The 9,628-nt window shown below is 44.0% G+C and overlaps 36 non-coding genes across 36 annotated transcripts; all 36 read right to left on the bottom strand.

Moving 5' to 3' along the window:
• Window positions 1-277: 277 nt before the first annotated feature.
• Window positions 278-360, bottom strand: Trnas-cga. Its single transcript has one exon. It is a non-coding gene; the product is annotated as a tRNA-Ser (tRNA).
• A 69-nt stretch (window positions 361-429) lies between these two features.
• Window positions 430-511, bottom strand: Trnas-aga. The gene has a single exon. It is a non-coding gene; the product is annotated as a tRNA-Ser (tRNA).
• A 554-nt stretch (window positions 512-1,065) lies between these two features.
• On the bottom strand, window positions 1,066-1,147 carry Trnas-cga. Its single transcript has one exon. It is a non-coding gene; the product is annotated as a tRNA-Ser (tRNA).
• Window positions 1,148-1,216: 69 nt separating this feature from the next.
• Window positions 1,217-1,298, bottom strand: Trnas-cga. The gene has a single exon. It is a non-coding gene; the product is annotated as a tRNA-Ser (tRNA).
• A 230-nt stretch (window positions 1,299-1,528) lies between these two features.
• On the bottom strand, window positions 1,529-1,610 carry Trnas-cga. Its single transcript has one exon. It is a non-coding gene; the product is annotated as a tRNA-Ser (tRNA).
• Window positions 1,611-1,679: 69 nt separating this feature from the next.
• On the bottom strand, window positions 1,680-1,761 carry Trnas-cga. Its single transcript has one exon. It is a non-coding gene; the product is annotated as a tRNA-Ser (tRNA).
• A 250-nt stretch (window positions 1,762-2,011) lies between these two features.
• Window positions 2,012-2,093, bottom strand: Trnas-cga. The gene has a single exon. It is a non-coding gene; the product is annotated as a tRNA-Ser (tRNA).
• Window positions 2,094-2,162: 69 nt separating this feature from the next.
• Window positions 2,163-2,244, bottom strand: Trnas-aga. Its single transcript has one exon. It is a non-coding gene; the product is annotated as a tRNA-Ser (tRNA).
• Window positions 2,245-2,466: 222 nt separating this feature from the next.
• On the bottom strand, window positions 2,467-2,548 carry Trnas-cga. The gene has a single exon. It is a non-coding gene; the product is annotated as a tRNA-Ser (tRNA).
• Window positions 2,549-2,617: 69 nt separating this feature from the next.
• Window positions 2,618-2,699, bottom strand: Trnas-cga. Its single transcript has one exon. It is a non-coding gene; the product is annotated as a tRNA-Ser (tRNA).
• A 250-nt stretch (window positions 2,700-2,949) lies between these two features.
• On the bottom strand, window positions 2,950-3,031 carry Trnas-cga. Its single transcript has one exon. It is a non-coding gene; the product is annotated as a tRNA-Ser (tRNA).
• Window positions 3,032-3,100: 69 nt separating this feature from the next.
• On the bottom strand, window positions 3,101-3,182 carry Trnas-aga. Its single transcript has one exon. It is a non-coding gene; the product is annotated as a tRNA-Ser (tRNA).
• Window positions 3,183-3,404: 222 nt separating this feature from the next.
• Window positions 3,405-3,486, bottom strand: Trnas-cga. The gene has a single exon. It is a non-coding gene; the product is annotated as a tRNA-Ser (tRNA).
• Window positions 3,487-3,555: 69 nt separating this feature from the next.
• Trnas-cga lies at window positions 3,556-3,637 on the bottom strand. Its single transcript has one exon. It is a non-coding gene; the product is annotated as a tRNA-Ser (tRNA).
• A 250-nt stretch (window positions 3,638-3,887) lies between these two features.
• Window positions 3,888-3,969, bottom strand: Trnas-cga. Its single transcript has one exon. It is a non-coding gene; the product is annotated as a tRNA-Ser (tRNA).
• A 69-nt stretch (window positions 3,970-4,038) lies between these two features.
• Window positions 4,039-4,120, bottom strand: Trnas-aga. The gene has a single exon. It is a non-coding gene; the product is annotated as a tRNA-Ser (tRNA).
• A 222-nt stretch (window positions 4,121-4,342) lies between these two features.
• Trnas-cga lies at window positions 4,343-4,424 on the bottom strand. Its single transcript has one exon. It is a non-coding gene; the product is annotated as a tRNA-Ser (tRNA).
• A 69-nt stretch (window positions 4,425-4,493) lies between these two features.
• Trnas-cga lies at window positions 4,494-4,575 on the bottom strand. The gene has a single exon. It is a non-coding gene; the product is annotated as a tRNA-Ser (tRNA).
• Window positions 4,576-4,825: 250 nt separating this feature from the next.
• On the bottom strand, window positions 4,826-4,907 carry Trnas-cga. The gene has a single exon. It is a non-coding gene; the product is annotated as a tRNA-Ser (tRNA).
• Window positions 4,908-4,977: 70 nt separating this feature from the next.
• Window positions 4,978-5,059, bottom strand: Trnas-aga. The gene has a single exon. It is a non-coding gene; the product is annotated as a tRNA-Ser (tRNA).
• A 70-nt stretch (window positions 5,060-5,129) lies between these two features.
• Trnas-aga lies at window positions 5,130-5,211 on the bottom strand. Its single transcript has one exon. It is a non-coding gene; the product is annotated as a tRNA-Ser (tRNA).
• Window positions 5,212-5,613: 402 nt separating this feature from the next.
• Trnas-cga lies at window positions 5,614-5,695 on the bottom strand. Its single transcript has one exon. It is a non-coding gene; the product is annotated as a tRNA-Ser (tRNA).
• Window positions 5,696-5,764: 69 nt separating this feature from the next.
• Trnas-cga lies at window positions 5,765-5,846 on the bottom strand. The gene has a single exon. It is a non-coding gene; the product is annotated as a tRNA-Ser (tRNA).
• Window positions 5,847-5,915: 69 nt separating this feature from the next.
• Window positions 5,916-5,997, bottom strand: Trnas-aga. The gene has a single exon. It is a non-coding gene; the product is annotated as a tRNA-Ser (tRNA).
• Window positions 5,998-6,559: 562 nt separating this feature from the next.
• Window positions 6,560-6,642, bottom strand: Trnas-cga. Its single transcript has one exon. It is a non-coding gene; the product is annotated as a tRNA-Ser (tRNA).
• A 552-nt stretch (window positions 6,643-7,194) lies between these two features.
• Trnas-cga lies at window positions 7,195-7,276 on the bottom strand. Its single transcript has one exon. It is a non-coding gene; the product is annotated as a tRNA-Ser (tRNA).
• Window positions 7,277-7,345: 69 nt separating this feature from the next.
• Window positions 7,346-7,427, bottom strand: Trnas-cga. The gene has a single exon. It is a non-coding gene; the product is annotated as a tRNA-Ser (tRNA).
• A 250-nt stretch (window positions 7,428-7,677) lies between these two features.
• On the bottom strand, window positions 7,678-7,759 carry Trnas-cga. The gene has a single exon. It is a non-coding gene; the product is annotated as a tRNA-Ser (tRNA).
• Window positions 7,760-7,839: 80 nt separating this feature from the next.
• On the bottom strand, window positions 7,840-7,921 carry Trnas-uga. Its single transcript has one exon. It is a non-coding gene; the product is annotated as a tRNA-Ser (tRNA).
• A 402-nt stretch (window positions 7,922-8,323) lies between these two features.
• Window positions 8,324-8,405, bottom strand: Trnas-cga. The gene has a single exon. It is a non-coding gene; the product is annotated as a tRNA-Ser (tRNA).
• A 69-nt stretch (window positions 8,406-8,474) lies between these two features.
• On the bottom strand, window positions 8,475-8,556 carry Trnas-cga. Its single transcript has one exon. It is a non-coding gene; the product is annotated as a tRNA-Ser (tRNA).
• A 69-nt stretch (window positions 8,557-8,625) lies between these two features.
• Window positions 8,626-8,707, bottom strand: Trnas-aga. The gene has a single exon. It is a non-coding gene; the product is annotated as a tRNA-Ser (tRNA).
• A 70-nt stretch (window positions 8,708-8,777) lies between these two features.
• Trnas-cga lies at window positions 8,778-8,859 on the bottom strand. Its single transcript has one exon. It is a non-coding gene; the product is annotated as a tRNA-Ser (tRNA).
• Window positions 8,860-8,928: 69 nt separating this feature from the next.
• Trnas-cga lies at window positions 8,929-9,010 on the bottom strand. The gene has a single exon. It is a non-coding gene; the product is annotated as a tRNA-Ser (tRNA).
• A 382-nt stretch (window positions 9,011-9,392) lies between these two features.
• Window positions 9,393-9,474, bottom strand: Trnas-cga. Its single transcript has one exon. It is a non-coding gene; the product is annotated as a tRNA-Ser (tRNA).
• Window positions 9,475-9,543: 69 nt separating this feature from the next.
• Trnas-aga lies at window positions 9,544-9,625 on the bottom strand. Its single transcript has one exon. It is a non-coding gene; the product is annotated as a tRNA-Ser (tRNA).
• Window positions 9,626-9,628: the final 3 nt, after the last annotated feature.

The following is a 9,628-nucleotide window of genomic DNA, read 5'->3' as shown; positions in this document are numbered from 1 at the left end:
CAACGTCTTAACCGCTCGGCCACCGCAACCATGGATGTTCGTCCCTATTTTTTTAATAGTAAAACTGCATCGAAATTGAAACTGGATCATTTAAGTATTAAAAATGTGTTTGAAGAAAAAAGAACCGTTGCGGGCAGGATTCGAGCCTGCGCGTTAAGATCCAATTTGATTTCCAGTCGAACGGCTTAACCACTCGGCCTTCGCAACCATGGATTTTTCAAATAGCTGTTTTACCTCTTTGTTATTTTGATCAGGGATTTTTCAAACAAAAATGTATCGTTGCGGGCAGGATTCGAACCTGCGCGGGAAGATCCCATTGGATTTCGAGTCCAACGCCCTAAACCCCTCGGCCACCGCAACCTTGGGTGTTTAAAATAGCTCCTTTTTTGCTTTGCTATTTTGATCAGGGATTGTTGAAACAAAATGAAGCGTTGCGGGCAGAATTCGAACCTGTGCGGGAAGATCCCATTGGATTTCTAGTCCAACGCCTTAACCACTCGGCCACCGCAACCTTGGATTTTTCGAATAGCATTTTAACCCCTTTGTTATTTTGATCAGGGATTTTTCAAAAAAAAATATATTGTTGCCGGAAGGACTCGAACCTGCGCGGGAAGATCTTATTGGATTTCTAGTCCAACGCCTTAACCGCTAGGCCACGGCAACCTTGGATGTTCGTCCCTACTTTTTTTAAATGGTAAAACTGCATCGAAATTGCAACTGGATCAATAAAGTATTAAAAATGTGTTTGAAGAAAAAAGAACCGTTGCGGGTAGGATTCGAGCCTGCGCGCGAAGATCCCGTTGGATTTTCAGTCGAACGGCTTAACCACTCGGCCTTTGTAACCTTGGATTTTTCAAATAGCTCTTTTACCTCTTTGTTATTTTGATTAGGGATTTTTCAAACAAAAATGTATCGTTGCGGGCAGGATTCGAGAATGCGCGGGAAGATCCCATTTGATTTCCAGTCGAACGGCTTAACCACTCGGCCTTCGCAACCATGGATTTTTCAAATAGCTGTTTTACCCTTTTGTTATTTTGATCAGGGATTTTTCAAACAAAAATGTATCGTTGCGGGCAGGATTCGCACCTGCGCGGGAAGATCCCATTGGATTTCGAGTCCAACGCCTTAACCCCTCGGCCACCGCAACCTTGGGTGTTTAAAATAGCTTCTTTTCCGCTTTGCTATTTTGATCAAGGATTGTTGAAACAAAATGAAGCGTAGCGGGCAGGATTCGAACCTGCGCGGGAAGATCCAATTGTATTTCGAGTCCAACGCCTTAACCACTCGGCCACCGCAACCTTGGGTGTTTAAAATAGCTTCTTTTCCGCTTTGCTATTTTGATCAAGGATTGTTGAAACAAATTGAAGCGTTGCGGGCAGGATTCGAACCTGCGAGGCAAGATCCCATTGGATTTCTAATCGACCGCCTTAACCACTCGGCCATCGCAACCTTTGATTGTTGATTAAGCTTCATTTCCGCTTTGCTATTTTGATAAGGGATTCTTCAAACAAAATGTCGAAAAATCTATCGTTGCGGGCAGGATTCGAACCTGCGCGGGAAGATCCCATTGGATTTCGAGTCCAACGCCTTAACCACTCGGCCACCGCAACCTTGGGTGTGTAAAATAGCTTCTTTTCCGCTTTGCTATTTTGATCAAGGATTGTTGAAACAAAAAGAAGCGTTGCGGGCAGGATTCGAACCTGCGCGGGAAGATCCAATTGGATTTCGAGTCCAACGCCTTAACCACTCGGCCACCGGAACCTTTGATGTTCGTCCCTACTTTTTTTAAATGGTAAAACTGCATTGAAATTGCAACTGGATCAATAAAGTATTAAAAATGTGTTTGAAGAAAAAAGAACCGTTGCGGGCAGGATTCGAGCCTGCGCGTTAAGATCCAATTTGATTTCCAGTCGAACGGCTTAACCACTCGGCCTTCGCAACCATGGATTTTTCAAATAGCTGTTTTACCTCTTTGTTATTTTGATCAGGGATTTTTCAAACAAAAATGTATCGTTGCGGGCAGGATTCGAACCTGCGCGGGAAGATCCCATTGGATTTCGAGTCCAACGCCTTAACCCCTCGGCCACCGCAACCTTGGGTGTTTAAAATAGCTTCTTTTTTGCTTTGCTATTTTGATCAGGGATTGTTGAAACAAAATGAAGCGTTGCGGGCAGGATTCGAACCTGCGCGGGAAGATCCCATTGGATTTCTAGTCCAACGCCTTAACCACTCGGCCACCGCAACCTTGGATTTTTCGAATAGCATTTTAACCTCTTTGTTATTTTGATCAGGGATTTTTTAAAAAAATATATATTGTTGCCGGAAGGACTCGAACCTGCGCGGGAAGATCCCATTTGATTTCCAGTCGAACGGCTTAACCACTCGGCCTTCTCAACCATGGATTTTTCAAATAGCTGTTTTACCTCTTTGTTATTTTGATCAGGGATTTTTCAAACAAAAATGTATCGTTGCGGGCAGGATTCGAACCTGCGCGGGAAGATCCCATTGGATTTCGATTCCAACGCCTTAATCACTCGGCCACCGCAACCTTGGGTGTGTAAAATAGCTTCTTTTCCGCTTTGCTATTTTGATCAAGGATTGTTGAAACAAAAAGAAGCGTTGCGGGCAGGATTCGAACTTGTGCGGGAAGATCCAATTGGATTTCGAGTCCAACGCCTTAACCACTCGGCCACCGGAACCTTGGATGTTCGTCCCTACTTTTTTTAAATGGTAAAACTGCATTGAAATTGCAACTGGATCAATAAAGTATTAAAAATGTGTTTGAAGAAAAAAGAACCGCTGCGGGCAGGATTCGAGCCTGCGCGTTAAGATCCAATTTGATTTCCAGTCGAACGGCTTAACCACTCGGCCTTCGCAACCATGGATTTTTCAAATAGCTGTTTTACCTCTTTGTTATTTTGATCAGGGATTTTTCAAACAAAAATGTATCGTTGCGGGCAGGATTCAAACCTGCGCGGGAAGATCCCATTGGATTTCGAGTCCAACGCCTTAACCACTCGGCCACCGCAACCTTGGGTGTTTAAAATAGCTTCTTTTTTGCTTTGCTATTTTGATCAGGGATTGTTGAAACAAAATGAAGCGTTGCGGGCAGGATTCGAACCTGCGCGGGAAGATCCCATTAGATTTCTAGTCCAACGCCTTAACCACTCGGCCACCGCAACCTTGGATTTTTCGAATAGCATTTTAACCTCTTTGTTATTTTGATCAGGGATTTTTAAAAAAAAAATATATTGTTGCCGGAAGGACTCGAACCTGCGAGGGAAGATCCCATTTGATTTCCAGTCGAACGGCTTAACCACTCGGCCTTCTCAACCATGGATTTTTCAAATAGCTGTTTTACCTCTTTGTTATTTTGATCAGGGATTTTTCAAACAAAAATGTATCGTTGCGGGCAGGATTCGAACCTGCGCGGGAAGATCCCATTGGATTTCGAATCCAACGCCTTAACCACTCGGCCACCGCAACCTTGGGTGTGTAAAATAGCTTCTTTTCCGCTTTGCTATTTTGATCAAGGATTGTTGAAACAAAAAGAAGCGTTGCGGGCAGGATTCGAACCTGCGCGGGAAGATCCAATTGGATTTCGAGTCCAACGCCTTAACCACTCGGCCACCGGAACCTTGGATGTTCGTCCCTACTTTTTTTAAATGGTAAAACTGCATTGAAATTGCAACTGGATCAATAAAGTATTAAAAATGTGTTTGAAGAAAAAAGAACCGTTGCGGGCAGGATTCGAGCCTGCGCGTTAAGATCCTATTTGATTTCCAGTCGAACGGCTTAACCACTCGGCCTTCGCAACCATGGATTTTTCAAATAGCTGTTTTACCTCTTTGTTATTTTGATCAGGGATTTTTCAAACAAAAATGTATCGTTGCGGGCAGGATTCGAACCTGCGCGGGAAGATCCCATTGGATTTCGAGTCCAACGCCTTAACCACTCGGCCACCGCCACCTTGGGTGTTTAAAATAGCTTCTTTTTTGCTTTGCTATTTTGATCAGGGATTGTTGAAACAAAATGAAGCGTTGCGGGCAGGATTCGAACCTGCGCGGGAAGATCCCATTGGATTTCTAGTCCAACGCCTTAACCACTCGGCCACCGCAACCTTGGATTTTTCGAATAGCATTTTAACCTCTTTGTTATTTTGATCAGGGATTTAAAAAAAAAAAATTTATTGTTGCCGGAAGGACTCGAACCTGCGCGGGAAGATCCCATTTGATTTCCAGTCGAACGGCTTAACCACTCGGCCTTCTCAACCATGGATTTTTCAAATAGCTGTTTTACCTCTTTGTTATTTTGATCAGGGATTTTTCAAACAAAAATGTATCGTTGCGGGCAGGATTCGAACCTGCGCGGGAAGATCCCATTGGATTTCGAGTCCAACGCCTTAACCACTCGGCCACCGCAACCTTGGGTGTTTAAAATAGCTTCTTTTCCGCTTTGCTATTTTGATCAAGGATTGTTGAAACAAAATGAAGCGTTGCGGGCAGGATTCGAACCTGCGCGGGAAGATCCAATTGGATTTCGAGTCCAACGCCTTAACCACTCGGCCACCGGAACCTTGGATGTTCGTCGCTACTTTTTTTAAATGGTAAAACTGCATTGAAATTGCAACTGGATCAATAAAGTATTAAAAATGTGTTTGAAGAAAAAAGAACCGTTGCGGGCAGGATTCGAGCCTGCGCGTTAAGATCCAATTTGATTTCCAGTCGAACGGCTTAACCACTCGGCCTTCGCAACCATGGATTTTTCAAATAGCTGTTTTACCTCTTTGTTATTTTGATCAGGGATTTTTCAAACAAAAATGTATCGTTGCGGGCAGGATTCGAACCTGCGCGGGAAGACCCCATTGGATTTCGAGTCCAACGCCTCAACCCCTCGGCCACCGCAACCTTGGGTGTTTAAAATAGCTTCTTTTTTTGCTTTGCTATTTTGATCAGGGATTGTTGAAACAAAATAAAGCGTTGCGGGCAGGATTCGAACCTGCGCGGGAAGATCCCATTGGATTTCTAGTCCAACGCCTTAACCACTCGGCCACCGCAACCTTGGATTTTTCGAATAGCATTTTAACCTCTTTGTTATTTTGATCAGGGATTTTTTTAAAAAAAATATACTGTTGCCGGAAGGACTCGAACCTGCGCGGGAAGATCCCATTGGATTTCTAGTCCAACGCCTTAACCGCTCGGCCACGGCAACCTTGGATGTTCGTCCCTACTTTTTTTAAATGGTAAAACTGCATCGAAATTGCAACTGGATCAATAAAGTATTAAAAATGTGTTTGAAGAAAAAAGAACCGTTGCGGGTAGGATTCGAGCCTGCGCGCGAAGATCCCGTTGGATTTTCAGTCGAACGGCTTAACCACTCGGCCTTCGTAACCTTGGATTTTTCAAATAGCTCTTTTACCTCTTTGTTATTTTGATTAGGGATTTTTCAAACAAAAATGTATCGTTGCGGGCAGGATTCGAGACTGCGCGGGAAGATCCCATTTGATTTCCAGTCGAACGGCTTAAACACTCGGCCTTCGCAACCATGGATTTTTCAAATAGCTGTTTTACCTTTTTGTTATTTTGATCAGGGACTTTTCAAACAAAAATGTATCGTTGCGGGCAGGATTCGAACCTGCGCGGGAAGATCCCATTGGATTTCGAGTCCAACGCCTTAACCCCTCGGCCACCGCAACCTTGGGTGTTTAAAATAGCTTCTTTTCCGCTTTGCTATTTTGATCAAGGATTGTTGAAACAAAATGAAGCGTTGCGGGCAGGATTCGAACATGCGCGGGAAGATCCAATTGTATTTCGAGTCCAACGCCTTAACCATTCGGCCACCGCAACCTTGGGTGTTAAAAATAGCTTCTTTTCCGATCTGCTATTTTGATCAAGGATTGTTGAAACAAAATGAAGCGTTGCGGGCAGGATTTGAACCTGCGCGGGAAGATCCCATTGGATTTCTAGTCCAACGCCTTAACCACTCGGCCACCGCAACCTTGGGTGTTTAAAATAGCTTCTTTTCCGCTTTGCTATTTTGATCAAGGATTGTTGAAACAAATTGAAGCGTTGCGGGCAGAATTCGAACCTGCGAGGCAAGATCCCATTGGATTTCTAATCGACCGCCTTAACCACTCGGCCATCGCAACCTTTGATTTTTGATTAAGCTTCATTTCCGCTTTGCTATTTTGATAAGGGATTCTTCAAACAAAATGTCGAAAAATCTATCGTTGCGGGCAGGATTCGAACCTGCGCGGGAAGATCCCATTGGATTTCTAGTCCAACTCCTTATCCGCTCGGCCACCGCAACATTGGATGTTCGTCCCTACTTTTTTTAAATGCTAAAACTGCGTTGAAATTGCAACTGGATCAATAAAGTATTAAAAATGTGTTTGAAGAAAAAAGAACCGTTGCGGGCAGGATTCGAGCCTGCGCGTTAAGATCCCATTTGATTTCCAGTCGAACGGCTTAACCACTCAGCCTTCGCAACCATGGCTTTTTCAAATAGCTGTTTTACCTCTTTGTTATTTCGATCAGGTATTTTTCAAACAAAAATGTATCGTTGCGGGCAGGATTCGAACCTGCGCGGAAAGATCCCATTGGATTTCGGTTCCAACGCCTTAACCCCTCGGCCACCGCAAGCTTGGGTGTTTAAAATAGCTTCTTATTTGCTTTGCTATTTTGATCAAGGATTGTTGAAACAAAATGAAAAATTGCGGGCAGGATTCGAACCTGCGCGGGAAGATCCCATTGGATTTCTAGTCCAACGCCTTAACCGCTCGGCCACGGCAACCTTGGATGTTCGTCCCTACTTTTTTTAAATGGTAAAACTGCATCGAAATTGCAACTGGATCAATAAAGTATTAAAAATGTGTTTGAAGAAAAAAAAACCGTTGCGGGTAGGATTCGAGCCTGCCTGCGAAGATCTCGTTGGATTTTCAGTCGAACGGCTTAACCACTCGGCCTTTGTAACCTTGGATTTTTCAAATAGCTCTTTTACCTCTTTGTTATTTTGATTAGGGATTTTTCAAACAAAAATGTATAGTTGCGGGCAGGATTCGAGCCTGCGCGGGAAGATCCCATTTGATTTCCAGTCGAACGGCTTAACCACTCGGCCTTCTCAACCATGGATTTTTCAAATAGCTGTTTTACCTCTTTGTTATTTTGATCAGGGATTTTTTAAACAAAAATGTATCGTTGCGGGCAGGATTCGAACCTGCGCGGGAAGATCCCATTGGATTTCGAGTCCAACGCCTTAACCACTCGGCCACCGCAACCTTGGGTGTTTAAAATAGCTTCTTTTCCGCTTTGCTATTTTGATCAAGGATTGTTGAAACAAAATGAAGCGTTGCGGGCAGGATTCGAACCTGCGCGGGAAGATCCAATTGGCTTTCGAGTCCAACGCCTTAACCACTCGGCCACCGCAACCTTGGATGTTCGTCCCTACTTTTTTTAAATGGTAAAACTGCATTGAAATTGCAACTGGATCAATAAAGTATTAAAAATGTGTTTGAAGAAAAATGAACCGTTGCGGGCAGGATTCGAGCCTGCGCGTTAAGATCCAATTTGATTTCCAGTCGAACGGCTTAACCACTCGGCCTTCGCAACCATGGGTTTTTCAAATAGCTGTTTTACCTCTTTGTTATTTTGATCAGGGATTTTTCAAACAAAAATGTATCGTTGCGGACAGGATTCGAACCTGCGCGGGAAGATCCCATTGGATTTCGAGTCCAACGCCTTAACCCCTCGGCCACCGCAACCTTGGGTGTTTAAAATAGCTTAAAATAGCTTCTTTTTTGCTTTGCTATTTTGATCAGGGATTTTTCAAACAAAAATATATCGTTGCCGGTAGGACTCGAACCTGCGCGGGAAGATCCAATTGGCTTTCAAGTCCAACGCCTTAACCACTCGGCCACCGCAACCTTGGATGTTCGTCCCTACTTTTTTTAAATGGTAAAACTGCATCGAAATTGCAACTGGATCAATAAAGTATTAAAAATGTGTTTGAAGAAAAAAGAACCTTTGCGGGTAGGATTCGAGCCTGCGCGCGAAGATCCCGTTGGATTTTCAGTCGAACGGCTTAACCACTCGGCCTTCGTAACCTTGGATTTTTCAAATAGCTCTTTTACCTCTTTGTTATTTTGATTAGGGATTTTTCAAACAAAAATGTATCGTTGCGGGCAGGATTCGAGCCTGCGCGGGAAGATCCCATTTGATTTCCAGTCGAACGGCTTAACCACTCGGCCTTCGCAACCATGGATTTTTCAAATAGCTGTTTTACCTCTTTGTTATTTTGATCAGGGATTTTTCAAACAAAAATGTATCGTTGCGGGCAGGATTCGAACCTGCGCGGGAAGATCCCATTGGATTTCGAGTCCAACGCCTTAACCACTCCGCCACCGCAACCTTGGGTGTTTAAAATAGCTTCTTTTCCGCTTTGCTATTTTGATCAAGGATTGTTGAAACAAAATGAAGCGTTGCGGGCACGATTCGAACCTGCGCGGGAAGATCCAATTGGATTTCGAGTCCAACGCCTTAACCACTCGGCCACCGCAACCTTGGGTGTTACAAATAGCTTCTTTTCCGATTTGCTATTTTGATCAAGGATTGTTTAAACAAAATGAAGCGTTGCGGGCAGGATTCGAACCTGCGCGGGAAGATCCCATTGGATTTCTAGTCCAACGCCTTAACCACTCGGCCACCGCAACCTTGGATTTTTCGAATAGCATTTTAACCTCTTTGTTATTTTGATCAGGGATTTTTCAAAAAAAAATATATTGTTGCCGGAAGGACTCGAACCTGCGCGGGAAGATCCCATTGGATTTCGAGTCCAACGCCTTAACCCCTCGGCCACCGCAACCTTGGGTGTTTAAAATAGCTTCTTTTCCGCTTTGCTATTTTGATCAAGGATTGTTGAAACAAAATGAAGCGTTGCGGGCAGGATTCGAACCTGCGCGGGAAGATCCAATTGTACTTCGAGTCCAACGCCTTAACCACTCGGCCACCGCAACCTTGGGTGTTAAAAATAGCTTCTTTTCCGATCTGCTATTTTGATCAAGGATTGTTGAAACAAAATGAAGCGTTGCGGGCAGGATTCGAACCTGCGAGGCAAGATCCCATTGGATTTCTAATCGACCGCCTTAACCACTCGGCCATCGCAACCTTTGATTTTTGATTAAGCTTCATTTCCGCTTTGCTATTTTGATAAGGGATTCTTCAAACAAAATGTCGAAAAATCTATCGTTGCGGGCAGGATTCGAACCTGCGCGTTAAGATCCCATTTGATTTCCAGTCGAACGGCTTAACCACTCAGCCTTCGCAACCATGGATTTTTCAAATAGCTGTTTTACCTCTTTTTTATTTTGATCAGGTATTTTTCAAACAAAAATGTATCGTTGCGGGCAGGATTCGAACCTGCGCGGAAAGATCTCATTGAATTTCGGGTCCAACGCCTTAACCCCTCGGCCACCGCAACCTTGGGTGTTTAAAATAGCTTCTTTTTTGCTTTGCTATTTTGATCAGGGATTGTTGAAACAAAATGAAGCGTTGCGGGCAGGATTCGAACCTGCGCAGGAAGATCCCATTGGATTTCTAGTCCAACGCCTTAACCACTCGGCCACCGCAACCTT

This window comes from Nematostella vectensis, chromosome 14 (genome assembly GCF_932526225.1).
Source record: "Nematostella vectensis chromosome 14, jaNemVect1.1, whole genome shotgun sequence".
NCBI lineage: Eukaryota > Metazoa > Cnidaria > Anthozoa > Actiniaria > Edwardsiidae > Nematostella > Nematostella vectensis.
This window is presented reverse-complemented; position numbering and strand designations above follow the sequence as displayed.